The sequence below is a fragment of the Echinops telfairi genome, unplaced genomic scaffold (genome assembly GCF_000313985.2).
Source record: "Echinops telfairi isolate 266 unplaced genomic scaffold, ASM31398v2 ScPeMD7_23;HRSCAF=83, whole genome shotgun sequence".
Classification (NCBI taxonomy): domain Eukaryota; kingdom Metazoa; phylum Chordata; class Mammalia; order Afrosoricida; family Tenrecidae; genus Echinops; species Echinops telfairi.
This window is the reverse complement of record NW_022103920.1, coordinates 41438924-41460205: the sequence shown is the minus strand read 5'-3', so window position 1 is coordinate 41460205 and position 21282 is coordinate 41438924.

Below are 21282 nucleotides of genomic sequence, written 5' to 3'. Positions count from 1 at the left end.
CCCCCCAGTGACATGGGTAAGGTGTGACTTGAGTCCTGCCTTCTTAAAGGTGGTTACTCAAGATATACTCCGCACAAATCCTTCCTCATTAAAATGGACTGGCAATGACAAAATGGAAGATAGTCATAGCAGATCACCAAATGAGTGAATTGACACAGACAGCTGAGTCTTTTCCGCCATAGGCAGCAAACAGCAGGGCCAGTCACCAATAGTCAGCAGCTCAGGAGCTTTGGGAAGCAGGCCCAGATGGGATATTGAACTCAAGCAATGCAAGGTGCCAGGATCCATCAGCCTCCAGCTCAAGCACTGTACACACCAGTAGCATGGTGAGGCAGGTCTCAACGGAACCTCAAGCTCTAGCAACATGATCCACAGGTTGGTTGTCCCACAGGTAGTGTAGCTCACAAATTGAGGCAGAGAGCTAGCTAAAGCAGCCCACATTTTGGACCAATCACCGGAGAGCAAGAGAGCGAGGGGCGGTACTTGCTGAGCCATTTATCTCTTTGCCCTCCAATCAAACTGCCACCTGATTAATCCCACATGTTCCTATTGGCCAGATTGGCACAATAAACCTACATATCACACACACAATACTGAAACCCATGAGCTAGCCAAAATAAAACATTAGCATTAACCATCACACTCAAGCAAAGTTACAAATTTCCAGAGCACTGAATATGTGCATAATACACACAGAGAGCCCCCAGAGAAGAGGTGTGATTCTTTTGGCTTAGGTAATTAAGGGAATCTCTGTCCAACCACTAGCTGATCACTAAATTAATTGAAGAGAGACTTTATTGGGTACACATAAGCTATAATGAAAGCTAACAACAAAACCAGAAAGAACAAGAACAGTAAACTCTGGGATGAGCAGAACTTGATGGGCCAAATTGTCATATCATATTACTTAAAATGTTCACATATTTACAAAAGATTATAAGACACATTAAGACATAAGAAAGTATGGCTTATACCCAGAGAAGAGCCATTACAAACTATCTCCGAGGAAGCCAAGATGTTGGCTTCTTAGATAGACTTTAAATCAGTGATTTAAAATCAATTTTGAAAAATCAAAGAGCTAAACGAAATCACAGCTAAAGAATTAAAGGAAAATATGAAAAAAGTCTCATATCAGTAAAGTTTTAAAAAAATAGAACCATGTAGAAGTCCTATTTAGAATTGAAAAGCACAATCATTGAAAAGCCAATTTCACTAGAGAAGCACACACAAATAGATTTGAGCTGGCAGAAAAAAGAATCGGTGAGATTGAAGCTCAGTTGGGATTATCCAATCAGAGGAATGAAAGGACTAGAGAATGAGATAATACCAGTTGCTAAACCTTTCTCCAAATATACTAAAACCACAGATTTGTACACTTTTTAAAAACAAAGAATCGTATGGCATATGAATTATATATCAAAGATTCTGGCTAAATATTTTGGCAGACAAACTAAACGGCTATCTATCACAATAGTTCTTAACTTTCAAGTACCTCAAAATCTCCTAGAACAGTGATTCTCAACCCTCCTAATGTCGCGACCCTTTAATACAGTTCCTCAAGTTGTGGTGACCCCCCCACCATAAAATTATTTTCACTGCTACTTCATCACTGTAATTTTGCTACTGTTATGAATTGGGCGACCCCTGTGGAAGGGTTGTTCCATCCCCCCCAAAGGGTCGCGACCCACAGATTGAGAACTGCTGTCCTAGAAACATCGTAGTAAGTTGCACATTCTGATTTGTTTTCATCTGGGTAGCGGGTTGGAATTCGGTATTTGTAAAAAGCCCCCAGGTAAAATCCTCAAAGAGCCTTTCAGGGAGAAAAAAAAGAAAAGATAGAAAGGAAAATCTAGAAGGCTATCTTCAGATCTCTTCAGAATTATTATCAGTTAATAGGCTCGCTATTAATTTGGGCAATTTAAATTTTCTCTTAGAATGTTAAAAGCTCTGATTTTTTGCAAGTTCACTTTTTCCTTTTTTTTGGTAATCAGAAATAAATAGCCATTTTTTAAAAAGAAAAGAAATCCTCATCAGGCATGCTGTGTTTTAGGTTAATGTTCATTTTCTATCTCGAAATTTATTTTGGAAGGTTGATTTTATAAAGAAATTATAGATGAAAATATAAAATATATGTATTCATATTATTGATTTTACATTTCCTTAAAATTCTTATTAGCATTAGCAAGGCAATTGAGATTAATTAGTTATAATTACTAGCCATTATATTCTAAGGAGCAACATTGCCATATGCTGTAACTAGCTCTTGCTCGATGAGCTAATTTTAACAACTCACTTACCCAAGCCGTGTTCTATGTCTCACTGCTGTGAAAGACACAGAGGAGGAGGAGGAGGTTCTAAAGATCCCATTGACAAAAGCTCAGAATTGTTCTAAGAAGCCTGGGTGGCACAGTGGGCTAAGTGTGGGCTGCTAGTTGGAAGATCAGCGGTGTGAGCCAGCCAGCTCCCCTGTGGGAGAACGGCGTAGGAGTCTGCTTCTGTGAAGATGTACAGCCTCGGAAACCCAGTGGGGACAGTTCTAGTCTATTCTAGAGGGTCACGTGGAGTCAAAATTGATTAGATGTTGATGAATTTATTTGTTTTAGGTATAATGATTTTGCTACATATCGAATAGCTTGTTAAGTAACAAGGCTCATTCTAGTGTAGGTTTCAAAAAAGGAGATTTTAAAAATCTATCACTGACCAGTGTACACGCGTCCATAGTTAGAAAAGGCCAGGGGTTCGTCGCTTCAGAGTGGTTTGGTTGTATTTCCATGGAGGAAGCTTCCTGTGTGCTCACATATTTTCTACGCTCTTTCAGCGCATTCAGGGCTTCAGCATGTCTCCACTTAACATCACTTGCACCACTGCAGGCATTCATGTTTTCCCCTGTGAAACTAGCAGCCAGTTTCTTTGCCCTTACCCTCAGTCTTTCTCCACTCCTACCTTAGAGACTCTCTCCAAGGTGTTTATCTGCTTGGTTTTTGGAAGGGCCCTCGGACTGATGGGCTAGCAGTAGTGAGAGGCGTGCAACAGGTGGAAGAAGTAAGTTACCTGCCACTGAGATAGTGACTTTCTTTTGGATTTTGCTGCCTGGATTCCTGCCAGGTCCTGAACAGCCAATACTTTATGAGACTAAAGCTCCTCAGCCTGGATTTTTCTGGGGCACTGGGTGATTTCAGGTAATAACTTAAGCCATGGTGACATTTATTTTTTATTTCCTAATTTTATGATGTTCAGTTGGCTTTAGATTTTATGACAACTTGAGAAATAAAACTTTCCTTTTTGTAAATGCACATTTATGATGAATGACTCTTTTAGTTATAAAACTCTTTCGGTTCAGTAAAGCCAAGCCTTAAAGTGGAATTTCTCTGGTCCCCAGGACAAGGAGACCACGTACGAACAAGGGATGGACTTAACGGAAAAGCAGCAAGACCACTTTTTGCTCTTTTTCATTCTTCTTTCATTGTCTCTGTTCTTGGTCCCCTTGGTGGGGAACATGGCTATTCTGTCTCTTAGGGATTGATATGTTACAGGTTTCTGCCACACAAAGAAGGACCAGCTTTCTTTTTTTTTCTTCATGTATCTGTAGTTCATAGACACCTTATTATTTTACTGGAGTACATCACAAATCATTCCCATGGGGCATACGGTAATTCTATTGATAGCATCATTATTTTAGCTAATGATGTAGAATGTAAAACACTGTGGAGAGAAGGAATTTGTACATGTGTAGGACATATTTTTAGACTAAAGTACATGCATTGTTAACTTGTACAGCTTCAAAACTTACGTGACTGGACCCTAGTTACACAAACCATGAGGGTTGGAGATATGGCGAGACTTTCAGTAACACAAAGGCAGAACATGCCTGGTCAACTAACACATATCACAATAAGGCAGAGAGAATATGGAAACTGAAAATATATGTTGGTCCCAGATTGCCCTTCACCGGGCACCCTCAAAGCAATAGGTCTAAGCCAAATCAAAGTCCAATGACCACCAATTCCCTAACCTTGGGGAAGGGATTATCTTCTCCTACTAGGGCATTTCAGTTTTAAGTTCAAGGGAGTATTTTTAGTTCTTTAGCTCTGCTACAAGTAAGTTTAAGGTAAACTCCAGTTCACTTACGAGGTTTCCAATTTGAGCTCATCTGGTATGGTCTACGAAGGGTGTTGTGCACATTTGGAAGAACAGAATCTAATGTCTCAATGGTCGATCGTACATTGTCTGCGCCACCAGGGGCTGTATAGAAACTAGATCAGAAGTGCCCAGTTAGGAACACAGTACCGAGCCTATTTTCCCCTTGGGGTCTATATAAGTATTTTTTTTTATGTTTCTTTTTTTAAAATCATTTTATTGGGGGCTCATACAACTCTTATCACAATCCATCCATACATAAATTGTGTAAAGTACATCTGTACATTCATTGCCCTCATCATTCTCAAAACATTTGCTCTCTACCCAAGCCCCTGGCACCAGCTCCTCATTTTTCCCCTCCTTCCCTGCTCCCCACTCCCTCATGAACCCTTGATAATTTATAAATTATTATTTTGTCATATCTTACACTGTCCGATGTCTCCCTTCACCCACTTCTCTGTTGTCTGTCCCCCAGGGAGGAGGTTATATGTAGATCCTAATAATTGGTTCCCCCTTTTTACCCCACCTTCCCTCCACCCATTTAGTATCGCCACTCGGCACTGGTCTTGAAGGGATCATTGGTCCTGGATGCCCTGTATTTTCAGTTCCTATCTGTACCAGTGTACATCCTCTGGTCTAGCCAGATTTTTAAAGTAGAATTGGGATCATGATAGTAGGGGGTTGGGAGGTCGGAAGCATTTAGGAACTAGAGGAAAGTTGTATGTTTCCTCGTTGCTACACTGCACACTGACTGGCTTGTCTCCTCCCCAAGACCCTTCTGTAAGGGGATGAAAGGACCACCTTTCTTGGACCTATTCAAGATTCCCAGAGAAGGGCATTGGTCCTGATTGTTTCTGTTGCCACTGATGTTAGAGTCACATTGTATAACATGGCTGCCCAAGACCCACTGCTGTAGGTGCAAAGGATGTAGGTGCACAGTTCACATGGAGGGAAATGGAGATGGCCCAAAGAGCATCCATAGGGATATTCCTTTTTATTCATGTCACTATTTTTAGATAGGTTTCCCCGGCTCCATCTCAACTCAGCTTGCTTTTACTATACAGGTCAGGTCTATACAAAATTCTCCTATGAACTGCAGAAGTGAACGAGTCATCAGCTTGTAAAAAGTGAACACTACTCTTCGCACTTGTTGAATGTTACGTCTACTCCCAATGGAATTGTCTTCTTGGTATAAAGTATGAGGAAAGGAAGCCTGTCAGGGCTCAATCCATTTCGTGACCAGAGGGAAGATGGCTATCATATAGCCAGAGGTGATCCTAGTTCAAGTTAAACACCTGACTGCTGTGCTCTGTGTGTCTGCCATCAGGCTGATTCACATTCACAGCTCCCTCGAGACCTTGGTGGGTCCTGGGTTCCGGGTGGGCTGCAAACCACAAGGGCAGCAGTTTGAAAACAGCCGCTCTTCGGGAGGAAGATGAGCTTTTCTGCTCCGGTAAAGATTTGTGTTGTCGGTTTCCTTTTTAATCTGCGGTGAAATTAGGACAAGGCAAGGAAGATGATGTAAAGTTGTCCCAGGAAAGGCAGGGACTCTCAAATGTTTTACACTTTGAAAAGTGGCCAGTGGGAGAAGCCCCTGCATTAAACAGGATTAACAGAGGGAAACGTTTCCTTCCAGAATGCATTCTCCCTGTTTCCATCACCCCCATTTCACAGGAGAGGAAAGTGTGGCACAGAGAGGCACCGCGGCTTCCTGCTCTTTTGTAGCTATAAGCAAAGAACTCAAGCCCAACCTCCCTGCCTTTCACACCCTGTAGCGACTTTGAGCTCTCTGGGCAGCTGCCATACCCCATTCCTCAGCCTGCTCTTCTGCTGGCAGATTTGTATTGTTACCTCCTTCAGGAAAATTCTCCTGACACCTCTCCTGTCACCAGGGGATTCTCCTAGCAGCTACATGTCTTCTTATCACAATGCCTATCACACTGCAGTACTGTGATATGCTCACCTGTGGGTTCCCAGCCCCACCTTGCTGGCCTTAGAATCTGGAGACAAGGATTTGTTTTGAGATTCTCCAGAGCCTGTGGTTTAACACATAGTAGTGGCTCAAGGATTGCTTGATTAAAAAGTACTAATTCCCTTAATAATGAGTAGGTTTTTATAGTGATGAGTGGTTTCCAGGAAATTCAGTGAACTCCACGAAGAAACTGGCAGGGAGCAGGCTGCTGGGCAGAGGAGGCCTCTTCCTGTGGGGACTTGGGAGAGCTGCAGGTTCCATGAGCGGCCCCGGCACCCGCTCCTCCTGCTGTTCTCTGACTTCCTGGGCAGCCTGGGGTTCCTGGGGGGCTAGGCCCTTGTGTAACTCCAGTGCTGGGGTACATAGGTAGGCACTCCATTGTTTGAAATTGCTATGAATGCTGGTGTTTTATGATATTTTAAGTTTCTGTGTGAAAGTTAATGGTCTGATGCCTCATTTATTATAACTTTTTGTTGTTTGCTTTTCTCATCTAATCATGGAACTGGAGAGATCAAGTAGGCTTCTGAGAACTCCATTGTGTTCTTAAAACAATTATGGAGTGGCTCCCAGGATTCATACTCGTATTGAGAGGGTTGGATAAAGACTATGAGAGAACTGGAAGTTGATTTGTCACGTGCTTTACAGATTAATGTCTTTGAACAGTTACCCGTGATTGAGTCATTTACTGAAGTTCAAAGAAAAAGACACACATTCTCGTCTTTGATGGGGAGCATAAGAAGTGCTTGAACCCGAATTAAGCATTGTTAGAAAGGACAGCGTGGAAGAACTAGAGTTGCATTGGGTAGATTTTGTCCACCATTGAATGGGAGACTATAATTAACCTTAGCTGGTAGGTCAATTCTTTCACCCTCCTAGAGGCACATTCATAAGGTAGTTCAAGATGATTTCATCTGGTTGCCATTCTAATAAAACTATCAATTATTTTATATCGATAGACCAAATTGAGTTTTTTTCATTTATTTATAATTTTTGCTCAATTTGCTTCTGGTTTTACCCATCATCTGATTTTTTTTCCAGGTTGCACATGTGGTAAATATAAAACTTTAAGAATCTGACCTCAGTGCCTTCTATTCAGCCACACTAACAAGCTCAAATAATTCTTAACACAATCTAAATTGGCTTTGCTTCTATCATTTTTGCGAAAGACTCGATTATTTTAAGGTTCCCTGTTATCAACATGCTCTGAAATTTTGTAATGAGTACTACTAAGGAGCTTTTCGCTATACATCACATAGGGTTATTATTATTTTTTAAAATAAATAATTCCCATTGGTCAGGCCAGTGGCCAGTGCTCTACGCTCAGCCACTATTGGCGAAGGTGTCCTGAGTTTGCAGTCCATTCTCCTGCCATTGTAAGCACCTTCGCGTGGGACTGCTAGACGAGAGGGTTTCAGGCAGCCCTGGAACAGTTTCATTAGCTGTCAATTCTGTTTTTTTCTACAAACCTTTTGAAGCCCTTCATCCACACCGCAATCTGATAGGGATAAAATGCATATGATTTTATTGTTTCTTGAATGGAGAAGAAGCCCCGAGATGACTTCTCTCCTGGGGATGGGCCCTGGTCCTGATTGTTGGGCTACTTCCCCTCCCCCTTAAGCCCTGTTTGTTAGTAGCACAAACAACAAATTACAGTATACGGGAAGAAAAGTAAGAGTCTCTTTCCTAGCCTCTCAACACAGTGTTGTTGTTAGCTGCCATCAAGCTGATTCAGCTCCTGGTGACCCTCGTGCTGTAGGTGAGAAGTGTTCCTTAGGGTGTTCACGAGCTTTGCAAAAGCCAGTCACCAGGGCGGCCTTGCAAGGTGTCTCTCTGGGTCTGTTGCAAACTTCACCAACCTTTTGGCTAGTAGTCACGTGTTTTACGTGTTTCATCTTAGGACTCCTTCAAACTTCATAAGACATGGCTTTCCCCCTATTTTTAATATTTATCTCTACTTAGTTTGTAGAGAGCCTTGAGAGTCTTGGAGGAAAGACAATGTGAGAGAAAAATGTTATCTGTGTGCACTTTTCAAAGGATGGAATTTTGAAAAATGAATTTGGCATCCCATGTAAGCTGACGTTTTCATTAAATAAAAAACAGCCAAGTCAATTTCAGCAGTGTTCAGAAGACCAGAAAATAATTTGTATTTACCAGATATAAAAGGCCAGAGACCAATAGAGAAGAAAAAACAACCCCCTCAAACGAGTGCAACCTTTGGGATGACTTAGAATTTGAAAATCCAAAGCAGAAATCCAAGCGCAAATGCGTTTTATCTAAGGGCGCCAAAGAGGCAACCAGTGCCAGACATTTTTCAGAGCCTCAATTTAGGAAAGAGAATATTTAGAAAATAATCAAGGCAAATGAAATCCATACGAAAAACAGGCTATGAACGATTTCACTTTCTGTTTTTGCAGTTGATATTTGTATGGCTCAGCTGTGGGCCTCTCATTAGGGACAAGACTCAACACAACTAAAGAAAGACTCTGGTGACGAGAAAACAAGTAAAGCAAACTATAAAGGAAGCCTTCTAATTCATTTACGAGGAAAGATTAAAGTAGCAAAGAACATCTAGCTTTGCATAGATGTGGCTCAGGGGAGTCATAATAAAAGTCTACAAACGTTTAAAAGGTGTGAAACACTGCGAAGAATGAAGAATAATGTAGCAGCATGCCATGTGGGCATAATCAGAAACAATAGGGTAAACTAAAAAGGTTATCAAAAACAGCGTCCAACAAGCGAGTTCTTGTCTGGCCGAGTATTTATTTATTCCCACTGGAAGTGCTGCTGCACATTTTCAACATGGGACATTCCAAACAAATAAAACATGAAGAATCTTTTTGGTTTTCTTTTCAGTCCCTTTACTTCATCCACCTTCATTCATAGATACAAATACTTGGGAGATAGGAAAGCTAATGAAAGTAAATATAATAGGAACGTTTGAATTAGAAGGTAGCGTCTGCCTTACTCAGCCCCGGGCTTTGTCAATAGAGCTCGCTTGTGCTGTTCTTGATGGCAGCCTTCTCATTTGAGCGTAAAGTCTGGTCTGGGCACCAAGCTCCCAGACTTTTGCTTCTGGTGAGGCGCGTTAAGTCTCCCTGGTTACCTCCTCCAATGAGAAGAGGAAGCGCTGGCCCACACGTGTGTAGTAGGGCAGATGACACTTGTTCCAATCGGTCGTTCTCTCATTTTGGTTTTTCCTTCTCACCATATCAGGGGGGAACGTCTTTCAGGAGGAAGCAAAGCTGAGCTCCAGCATTCTGATCTAGAAAACTCTGATGAGTAGATGGTACATTTCTTGGCAACTAGACATCTAAGAACCTAGCTACATATTTGTTAAACTGTTTTGTGCCCTTCTCTCATACTACCTTATAGGCCTCAAAAGTCCTTGATTTCATAGTTTTAAAAATTGATACAGTCCCAGCGCCCCCCCCCCCCAAAAAAAAAGAACACGTGTTTATAGAATGACCTGCAGAAAACCTCCAACCACACCCCATTGCTGCTGGGTAGATTCCAATTCCTGGTGATGCAATAGAGTAGAGTGGGCATGCCCCTCAGGGTTTTTCAGGATGCCAATCTTTATTGATCTGACTACCATAGTTTTCTCCCCAAGAGCAACTGGTGGGTTCAAACTGCCAACCTCTCAGTTAGCAGCCAAGCACATAACTACTGTCTTTCCAGGACTCCTTTGGTAGCTGCATCAAGTCTGTTCTGCTTCAGTAACCCTATCTAGAACAGATGAAAACATTGCCCAGGTCCTTACCAATATAAACCAATAAGCCGAACCCAGCCCACACACAGTGACCGGCGAGGATGATAGAGACTGCTCCATAGTGTTGGCGAGAGCGTAAATCTGTACTGGACCAGACAGCCGCATCTTGTCCTCACGGAATGGATGGTGGGCTTGAACTGCCAGGTGTGTGTTGACTAGCCCAGTGTTCAACTCATGATGCTATCAGGGCTCCTTCCTATATAAATAAGATGAAATTAGGTGCTTCTGAAATTTGTTATTTTACTAGGTCTTTTGTTGAGACTTGAAAATGAACTAGTCAGGCATAGTAGGTTACCAGTTGGGTTGAAAACTACAAGGTAGGCAGTTTGAAGCCACCATTCACTCTAATGGAGAAAGATGAGGTTTCTACTCCAGTAAAGAGTTACAGTTTTAACAACCCAGAGGCCGTTCTACTCTGTCTTTGTTATGAGTTGAAATTGAATTTCTGGTATAGTTTTTTTTTTTAACATTTAATTCCTTGGGTTTGAAAGGAGAGATGTCTGTGTGTGTGCAAATTTCAAAATTGGTTTATTTCTAATAAATACAGATAGGTAATTTTCCCAAATAGTGTTGATTATACTCATGAGATATTTCCTTTTTAGGAAAATCATAATAAAATTTGCCACTCTACTTTTCTAATGATTAAAATTTTAAGCCTAACCAAAATAATATCAGTGTGCTACAAAATTATAGAACAAAGTGAAAAATAACATTTGATATATTCTCAGAATTAATATTTTATGGCATAAAAGTATAATGTTTTTTTCTCATTCCTGTACTGGTGCTCATTAATAATGTAGAATTGACCGGAAGGACAATGTTTTCCATTGCTGACTTCAATAGAGCCTTTAATACTTAATTTATCAGATGGCTGGCGGAGTCTAAATAAAACCCCGATGTTCCTGAGATAATGGCAGCTAACCTTTGACTGGGGAGTTGTTAGTGCCTGGCATGCTCCTAAGCGCTTCGAGAGGTTTCTCTCCTTTCTCTCCGTTCATCCTGTCAACAGTCCAGTGAGGTGGTGTCTGTGTTTATCCTCGTTTTATAGACCAGGGCACAGAGATGGTGAGTAAGTTGTCCACAGTCGCGCAATAAGAGGGGAGCCGGATTTCAAATTCAGATTGTTTACATCAAAATCCACTCATTAAACACCCTCCCAATCATTATCTTCTGATCAATCTTTTTTTAAAGTTGTGAGTTTTGCTTTTAGAACATGGAGGCAGAGTGGAGCGTTTGAAGACTATCCTTTGGGAAGATTTGAGGAGACCTATTAACTGTTTGTTGTGTGTTTAGACCCTAGGCCAGGGCTATTCACTTCCTATACTTTCTTTTACTCCTCACAGGGGTGTTGACGTGTAGGATACATTATCCCTGGCTTATGAGCTAGAAAACGGAAACTTCAGGAAATGGCAAGTTTCTTTGGGTTAAGCGGGAAATAAGTGACCGCTGGAATTCAGACTCCGAGTAGCTCATTTGCAGACACGTCTGGCTGAGTCTCCCCTTTTCCTTTGTCATCCTCCCACAAGGGTTCATAACTCGTCACAAGCGTGCTGTCAAGTCATAGCCATGTGCTTGGATGTACAGCTTCCCATTAATAACCCAGCCACTCTTGACCTTGACTCTTTCACCACGTCAGGTTCCTCCCGAGCTGGGGATCTGAATGAATGGAGATGTAATTGAGGTGCAAGCACATTCATGACTGTGAGTCCAACAATTGTGGACTTGGCCTGCAAGGTATGGGAGAGAGTATTTTACCTGAAAATGCTGGCCGAGTAGTCAAGAGGACCGTATCAAAGCTGACACTATCAGTAAGATATCCAAGAAGGGCAAAGAAATGAGATAATGAACTGTTATAGTCTACCTACCACTTTCTGGGAAATGTATATGCTTTCTATCATTTATTCCCCACGAGAGTCTCGTGATGTTTCTTTATAACTCTCCTTGTTACTTATGTTTAATGATCTTCAAAAAAGGATGATTAGCCCTCCTCTGACCTGAGAGCATTTTCACTGAGTCCAATGCTTTCTTTACCGAGGAGGAGCTGAGAGGTGTGCAGGGAGAAATGTCCATGGTTTTGTTGTTGTGCGATAGTCAAACTCCTATCAGGTATCTTGTGCCTGACAGGGATTTCAATGGACCCAGTAGGTTTTCTATGATCCCTTCCTGTGGGAAATTAGACAACATACTATACACTGGTGGGATCAAAAGGGTGTGAGAACCCAGTGATTCTCTCTTGAGAGCAGGGACTGAAATAGATACTTGTTCATAGCGGCATTATTCATGAAGGCAAATGGTGGGAAAAACTCTCTCTGAGCAGATGAGTAGGCAAACAAGGTGAAGTATATCCATAATGGAGTATTAGTGAACCACACAGACAAATGAAGTTTGGAGGCAGATCTACCTTGGAGATCTTGTGGGCATGGTTCCAGATCACCACAATAAAGTAAAGAGTACAGTAAACCAAGGCATATGACGTATTGGATTTCCAGTGCATGTAAAAGTGATGTCTGCACTATACCACAGTCTATAATGTGGGCAATTGCATTATGACAAAGTTTGAAATATTGCAAACATTACCAAAATGTGACACAGAGACAGGAATTGAGCACCTGATGTTGGAATAACGGTATCAATAGACTAACTTCATGCAGGATAGCCACAACCTTCAGCTTGTAAAACTGGCAGTATCTGCAAAGTGCAGGAAAGTGCTGCGTGTTAAAATGGAGATGTCTGCACATGTTGCTACATGGATGAAGCTTGAAAACATTGTTCTTCATGAAACCCTCAAGGAGCTCATAGAACAGTCTTTCAATTTTGTTTTTCCATAAGTGTTTTGAAGCCACTTAGTAAGTAGACACAAAGGATAAATATTGTATGACTCCATTTTTATGCCCAACATAGTTAAATGCATAGGAGCTGCTGTGGAGGGAGGAGGGGGCAGGCCAAGTAGGAACGATTGCTTAAGGCAGCACCAGCATACTCTCCATTACACTTAATATATTTGTCAAATCTGCGAGTCCATTCTTGGAAACAGTTTTCAAACTCATCTGTTTGGATGGCTCATAGAACCTCCCTCGTTTTTTTCTTCACCTCTTCTATGCTGCCAAATCGCTGTCCTTTCATGTCCCTCTTCATTCACAGAAAGAAAAAGAAGTTTGCGTGGAGCAAGGTAAATGAGTAAGGTGGTAGGGCAAGAGAGGCATGCTGTTTTATTCCAAAAACCGGTGCACTGAGATGGCTGCTTGAGCAGGTGCTTTGTCGTGGTGACAAAACCAGTTCCCTCTCTGCCACAAATCAGGCCCTTTTTGTGGCACAGTCTTTTGAGAATCTCTAAATAGAAAGCTTGATTAACAGTCTGATCTGGTGGAATGAACTCCAAATGCACTCTCCCCCTCCCATCACATCTGTTGTGTTTTTGAAACCTCCTTGTACTTCCCCTTCACACACATCATACCAATCCCTCGTGGTCCCTGTACTTGTCTGGGTGCTAGTGTGTTTCATTCTTGTGTACATAGGATTGTTAGGAGTAGGAACCCATTCAATGGCCCCTAACAAGAACAACAACAGAGTTTCAGAGTGAATGTAGAGGGAAATTACCCCAAGAGGGAAAGTGGAGTCAATATCTAGTGAGAATATAGAGCAGAGAGATAGTGCCTAGGTTTGGAGTTGGTGCAGGTGCTGCATTACTGAGGCTAAGGTGAGGGCGTGGGTTGGTGGTTTATTGAAAGTTGTTGAGCTCATTATAGTTGGTATTATTGCAACAGTGTACGGCAGCCTCGAGTTCGGATTCTCAGTGCAGTGGAATTGGAATCAGTGGCGTTTCCTTCATATTCCATGGTAGAACCCAGAGGTTTTCTCAATTGTTGTTGGTAAAAAGTAACCTTTTTAAATGAGTGTCTTTCTAGCTATCTTAGTGGTCCATTGAAAGAAGTTGAATCAGGGACTGTTGACTGAAACGGTTTCAAACAGAATTTTGATATCTTTCATTACTGTCTCTTAAGTTTAATCTTTGTCTGAAATTAGAACTGACTTGGTACATTAGAAAGAATACTTGAACCACAACCAGGAGAATTGACTTGGGTTTCTTCACTAACCAAACAAAGGTTTGGTTAGCCTGTGTATTTCCCTTATCCATTGAAGAACCTAGCATACCTGCCTCACAGGATTGCTGTGAGAGTCGATTGCATAACAGTGTGAAAATGAGTTAAAAGTTAACATCAATATAGGTCTGTTGCTGATGAAACAAAGAATAACAATCTGCAAATTGAAATACTTTCACCATCACCCTGGCCTGCTCCAGTATTTGTACGCTACAGATCATCTTATCGAAGAGGCAAGCAAAGTCATATGAAGGGCACGGTGTTGCAGCAGTGAAGAGAATAGGTGCAGCAACGTGTTCACTATAAGCATTTGATGAATATTGGTCGTACCAAGATAATCACCACATGATCTTATTATCTGAGCAAAGGAGGCATTAAGAAGGATGTTAACAAACATGTAAACGAAAACATTTGAAGGATAAATGGGCAAAGCAAAAGGCCTCGTGCCCAAAGTCTCTAATAGCTCAATGCAATGTTGAGTGCAAGTGTCTCAAATCATTCAGAACTTGGGGAGCATTATAGGACCCAGCCAGAAATTATTTGATGGAGAACACACCTTCTCCTCTGATGTAAATTCTGCAGAATCAGAAAAGTACATCGAGTATGACCTGTCGCTGTCCATTCTTTGTGTCCGGATTAGTGTCCCTGGGGATATTTTAATTAAAGTTAAAGTGGGCTTGACCGGTGGAACAGGCTGTGCTTCGGTCCCTCTGCTTGCTGGCTGTTGGTTTGAGAACGCTAACATCTTGATGTGTGACTTTAAAAATAGTTTATTTCTAGTTTCCTGTAGTTTTTATTGATGATAATATTGATCACTCGTCTTTATATGTGAAATACATAATTAACAAGGTGTTCATGAACTCTTGTAAACATCTGGAAGTTGTTATTTACAATGGCAGATTACGTTACCTGGATATTCCTCGCAAGAGACCAGCAAGATGGATTTAGTTGAATCAATTTTTGACAAGCGATGATAGGAATTTAAAGAGAGTATATAGAATTTTTGTACTAGCTCAAATTCAGTAGTCTTAATTATTTGTAACATAACGATAGCATTCCCCCAAAAGTTGTTCATCAGAGATCTAATTGAGCCTTAGAAGTCACTGTTTCAGAACAATGGAAATAGAACAGTAAAGGAGTGCTCGCCTCTTTTAATTCCTTTTAATTTGTTCTCCTTTCAATTGGAAGGAATCAGATAATCCAGAAGAGATAGGTGCAGCAAATAGGACACTTAAGCACACACACAAAATTGAAACAAGAGTGGTATTGAAAACAAATTAGAGACATATTTTCCTTTACTGTAATAGTGCAACTCAATTGTTTGAAAACAGACAAATATTTATTTATTTAAATTGGTAGCAATATGCAGAACTGGATTTGCTAGCCCACAATAACATATACAAAGCAAACAGGAATATTTTACAGTGTTTAAAAAAATCCGTTTCAGAAAGTGCATAAACCTTTCCAGTAATTGTATGTTCTTTGTAGCCAAGTGTTAAAGAACAGGGCCAGAGGAAAGGAATAAGCTCTTTCTCCTCTTACTGTCTGTCTCCACTCTATGAGATGCCAAAAAAGCTACTGATGTCAGATTCCCTTAGATCTCTCCTAAATAATATAACAAAGCTAGAACAAAGTGAGCAAAGGTGTTACTTTGAGGATGAAGGTGTGCCTGACCCCAACCATGGCATTTTTAGTTTGTATTTTAATTCCGTTTCCATGGATCCAAAAGGTGGACAATGAATAAGGAAGATTGAAGAATGGAGCATTGAAAGAACCATGGACTTCTAGAAGAACAAATAAATCTGTCTTGGGAGAAGTACAGCCAAATGCTACTTAGAAGCAAGGGTGGCAAGATCCCGTCCTGCACTTTGGATGTGTTTTCAGGTGGGCCAGTCCCGGGAGAAGGGCATCCTCCTTGGTAAAGCAGAAGGCCAGCAAACAAGAGGAAGTTGCTCGACGAGGTGGCTTGGCATAGGGGCTGCCACAGTGGACTCAGAGGCAGCAACAGTTGTGAAGGCGGTGCCGCCCGGACCGTGCTTTGTTCTCTTTTACGTGGAGCCACCACGCATCAGAGTGGACTCACTAGCACCGCCCAAGACGGCAACAGCAAAGTGATGACAGCTTGCATCCCTTATACCGAAGACTCTCCAGTTGGACTAGAGTGAAATAGCTCTTATGACATTTTCTATATGTTTTTCATGTGATAGCCCGTAAGTCTATAGATTCTGTGTTATTAGCAATTCGCGCTAGACCAGATGTTGCTTTTGTTAAGTGACATCAAGTCGGGTGCGGCTCATTGTGACCTTGTGCACAACAGAACGAAGCAGTGCCCGGTCCTGAGCCATGCTCGCAATTGTTCTTCTGTTTAAGCCCATCGAGGCAGCCACTGCGTCAACCCATCTTGCCAAAGGTCTTCCTCTTCTACGCTGTGCCTCTACTTAACCAAACATGATGTCCTTCTGCAGGGACGGGTCTCTGATAACACATCCAAAATATGTGAGACTGACCCGTCCCGCAGGTCATCTAACAAGGTGGATACCAGAAAAAGGGACCGGGAATGAAGAGGGGCAAGAGACGCGAGAAATGGAGGCAAGACAGGAGTCTGATCAAGCCTCGTTTTATTGAGCAGAAGGCAGGGGCTTAAATACCCTATGGTGGGCGGGTAACATTACATCATATGCTAATAAAGTGTAATGAATACTCAATGGTGGGTGGGCAACATTACATCATATGCTAATAAAGTGTAACGAATAGTATCCAATAATCATGTAGCTACAATATGGAAGAAATGGCAGGTATCAGTCCTCAAACAGGTCCGCATGTAAATGAGGTGCACTTGGACGGTCCACATGTAAATGAGGTGCACTTGGATGCCTGGTAGAGGTGTCCAATGAGCATGGTGGCTGCCTGCCACCGAGCACCAATTATCACAAAGGCCAAACTCAGGCAGGACAATAGGCCAGGGAACATCGGGAATGGGAAGCTTAAAGACAGCTGACCGCGCAGGCCATGGACTGAGGGACGTGCAGACTCCCACATGTGCAGACTCCCACATGAGACAAAGCCATCCTTGCCTTTAAGGAGCATTCTAGCTGTACTTCTTCCAAGTCAAGAGTTGTTTGTTCTTTTGGCAGACTGGGTACACCCCACTAACAGCATTCTATAGATACAGACTCTTCTCCTAACAAACCCCATTCTTTTTTTTTTTGGTGGCGGCAGGTTTGCCAGTAGGATGCTTACATGGTGATTTAAACCAATAACCTGCCTCTTTCTTTCCACGGTGCTTTATGTATATCTACCCATACCCCCACCTCCTGCAAGGAAAGGAGAGGCTAGCCTGCACACTTCCTTCTGAACGATTTCCTTCTTGAAAGCATCCAGGACTGGAAGAGCTGACTGTCTCCTTTCAAAATTAGCTACGAGCTTGAACACAGTCAGATAAAGGGAAGGAAAGGGGACAAACCTGGCTTATTTCTTCCCCAGGCAGATTCCTTCCATATGGGATCCAAAACCAGACAAAACTCCCAGTCAGATTTGTAAGATAGATTTGGGGTCATAGTGGTGGTGGAGGTATGGGGAAGGTGGAGGTAGCACTAAAGAACTAGAGGAAGGTTGTATGTTTTGTCGGTGCTATACTGCACCCTGACTGGCCCTTCTGACAGGGGGTGTCCAATTGACTACTGATGGGCTTTGGGTCTCCACTCTGCCCTCCCCCTCATTCCCATTGATATGCTTTTTGTTTGTTTTGTTTTGGGTCTTTGATGCCTGATACCTGATACCTGATCCCATCGACACCTCATAATCACACGAGCCAGTGTGCTTCTTCCAAGTGGGCTTTGTTGCCACTAAGCTAGATGAACACTTGTTTATCTTCCAGTCTTTAAGACCTCAGGCACGCTATCTTTTGATAGCTGGGCACCATCAGCTCTCTTCACCACATTTGCTTATGTACCCATTTTGTCTTCAGAGATCATACATGTCATGGAAGAGCTTGCAACACAGAGCAGATAAACCCCTCAGGACCAATAAGGGGATCAGCAATGTTAGGAAGGTAAGGGGAGGGGGAGGGTAGTAAGGGGGAACCAAACACAATGATCAACATGTGGCCCCCGCTCCCAGGGGGGTCGGTGTAAGACATGAAAACAACAACAAAAAAGAATAATTTATAAATTATCAAGCAGACATGGGGGAGGGAGTGTGGGGGAAGGAGGGGAAAATAAAATGAGGAGCTCAGGTAAAAAGAAAATGTTTTGAAAAAGATGATGACAGCATATGTACAGATGTGTTGGACACAATGGATATATGTATGGATTGTGATACGAGCTGTGAGAGCCCCCAATAAAATAAAAATTTAAAAATCCCAGAGTCGAGTTGCTGGCAAGCATCAGCCAGTGGAGTGAGGCCTCAGGTGGTACAGACTCACGTCTTTCCTTTTAAGTGGGTTTGAAGTTGTTGAGCCGACCCTGCGATCAGGGCCATGATGTAGGTGCCATAGTCCCTCCGGGCTTTTCAGTTCCCTGGAGGTCCTGCTCCCTCGTAAGCCCTCGTTCTTAACTCTTTTATTCTGACTAAGACTTATACAGCATGTATCCTTTGTCAGGTACTACGTCAAGGTCTTTTTCTATTAGCTCATCTAGTCTGTACAGTGATCCTATAGGAGCGGTATTATTATTCTGCCAGTCTCACAGGAGAGCGGTTAGATAACTTGCATAGCCTGTCAGAGGTAGAGTTGAAACTGGAACCCAGCTGGTCTGGCTCCAGCGTGTGTGGTTGACCATTGTGCTCCTGCCTTCTGTCCCTCACCTCCTGTGAAACCTTTCTGCCCTGCTCCCCGGTATAGTGTGTGTGTTCTGTGCCACAAACATTAATGGTTACTCGTAGGTATACCTCTCACTTCTATCACTGTTTATAGTATTCTTAGGTCTATCAATTATGGTTCTTATCATTCTCATTATAAACAAACCCCAAGCAAAGCTTTGATGTCTGAAATCACTTTTTTGGTAGAACGGGGGTCCGATCAGGAACCCTATTTCCACTCTTCGTTTAACCCACCGGCTAGGTTGATTTATTTTCAACAGAAAAGTCGATTTTAAAGATAGGAAGCTCTTGCTCACAGAAGAAGCAGTTTTTCAAAAAGCATAACATTATAATAGAGATGGGGTGTTTAATTTCAAAAGCTAGCCCTATATTTCTGCATTATTTCAGTGAAGTAGAACTGTATCACACAAAAGTCTCCTCCCTTCTTTGAAACCTAGTCATTGGCATTTAGTACGAATAGTAGATGAAGAATCAAAGTCACGCTGAAAATGATTAGCCATCAGTCACAGCAGCTTTCGTATTTTATCTCTGTAGAAAAAATATGCCTCTTAATTAGAATTTCCCTTTGCTTTTTAAGAAACACACAGGGCTTCAGGAATAAGTAGAGGAAATTGCAGCTGAGGAGTTTTTCAGGATCCCTTGCAGAGCAATTTCTGTGTGGATTTTTTAAAAAAGCATCCTGCAGAAGGCAAACATTGTTCATTTCTTCACAGAGTTTCTTAGAAGCCTCTGTATCCCGAGCAATGCATGATTGTACTCGGATCGGAGGACAGGGAACTCTGAAAGGAAACACAGCTGTCCTGATAGTTTTAAGAAAATTGTAAGGGAGACACTATGGGCAATCAATTAGATTGTTCTTCCCCCCCTCCCCACCTCTTTTCAGAAGACAGAATCAATTTGTAAATGCAGAGTTGCTGTAGAGAATGCAAATTGGCCAAGTATCTGTTTATGCTGTTAGATTTATGCATAAACTGTAGATGGCACAAACAAGGTCTTATTGACCTTAGCAGCTCAGCAGTGATCCAAAACAGGCTCATTGCTTTCAATTTCATGCTGCCAACCAATGGGCTTAGCATTTCAGGTTTAAGTGCGGAATTCTCCTGCTGGTTTCAAAAAAAGACTTTGACAAATACGGGCAATGTTGTCATCTAAAAATTTTAGCCACCACTCCAAGTGAATGTGCTTTCAATATTTAATAATAGCATGGCTTAGGACGAGCTTGGATTTCATGGAAATTAGTATTCATTCACGGGTCAGCCTGAGAAGAAAACAAATCGCCCCATATAGTTTGCTACCCGTAAATGTTCACTCCAGTTAGCATGTAATTGAGATCATGCTGAAGAACAATGAGTACAGAAATTGATTTGAGAGCATAACGTTTTTTCATCAACTAATGTCGCTCTGAACAGAGCCAAGAAATTGGAAATAGAAACAGAAAAATGGGAGAATGTCTTCTTAATCCTGCATCAAGGATACCTGCTTACCCAAGCAGTTATTAATAATTTAACCACTTCACAGTATTTGCGGAGCACACTCTGTCTGTGGTATTTTACGCTGGGCACCAAACCAGAAACAAAACTCACTGCCACTGAGTCGATGTCAGTTCATAGTGACCCTGGAAGATAGGGTAGAAACAAAATACTCAAGACATTTTGATACGAGAGCTTGGTTAAGTGGCCGGCACTTAACTATTCTGTAAATTATGACTGATAGTTATTCTTTCATACCATACATAGAATCCCTCCCAGAAAATATTCATGTAAAATTTCCTACTAAGAAAGTCATGAATAATCTCAGATCATTGATTTTTTTTCCTTCCTACTTCTTTCAGAATTTTTGAAAATTAAGCCTTAGAGCAATCCTACAAGGTACGTACCCTTATGTGTTTCCGTGTGTAGACTGTAAATCAGAGAGGTTATGTAATTCACCCAAGATGACACAGCCAGAGTGGTACATTTCATAGCTTCTAAATCCTTGTTTGTCTGATTCTGATTTTAGAGGCCAAGCTCTTAACTGCATCTGAAGAAATGGTCTCATGCAGTAACTAGCATGCCCAATTTGGTGGCAATTTAGAATACAAGTTAGATATTGAGGAAAGGCAAGTTAAATGAGTTATATTGATGAAAATCTATAGAGGGTACTTAGAGGCCAGGTGAAGAGGAGTGGAGGGTCTAGACTCCTGTTGGCAGTCTGGGCAGTAAAGAGATAGGTTCACAGTGTCGCTGTGAAAGGCTGGCTATTCTGGTGGAATTGAATAGAATTTATTGGAAAGTGAGACTAGTATTACAGAACTCCATTAAGGAGTTAAATTAGCATCAGTGAGGTAACAAGGGCCTGAAGTACATTTGAGAGTCTAGAGCGGATGTGATTAATTTGTGAGACTTCTAAAACGAGTCATTTTAATATCTTGTCACATGGAACATGGGAACAAAGAAGGGAAAGGGAGAAGTAAAACATGTATCCGTGTGTTCAGATCTGAAAGAATT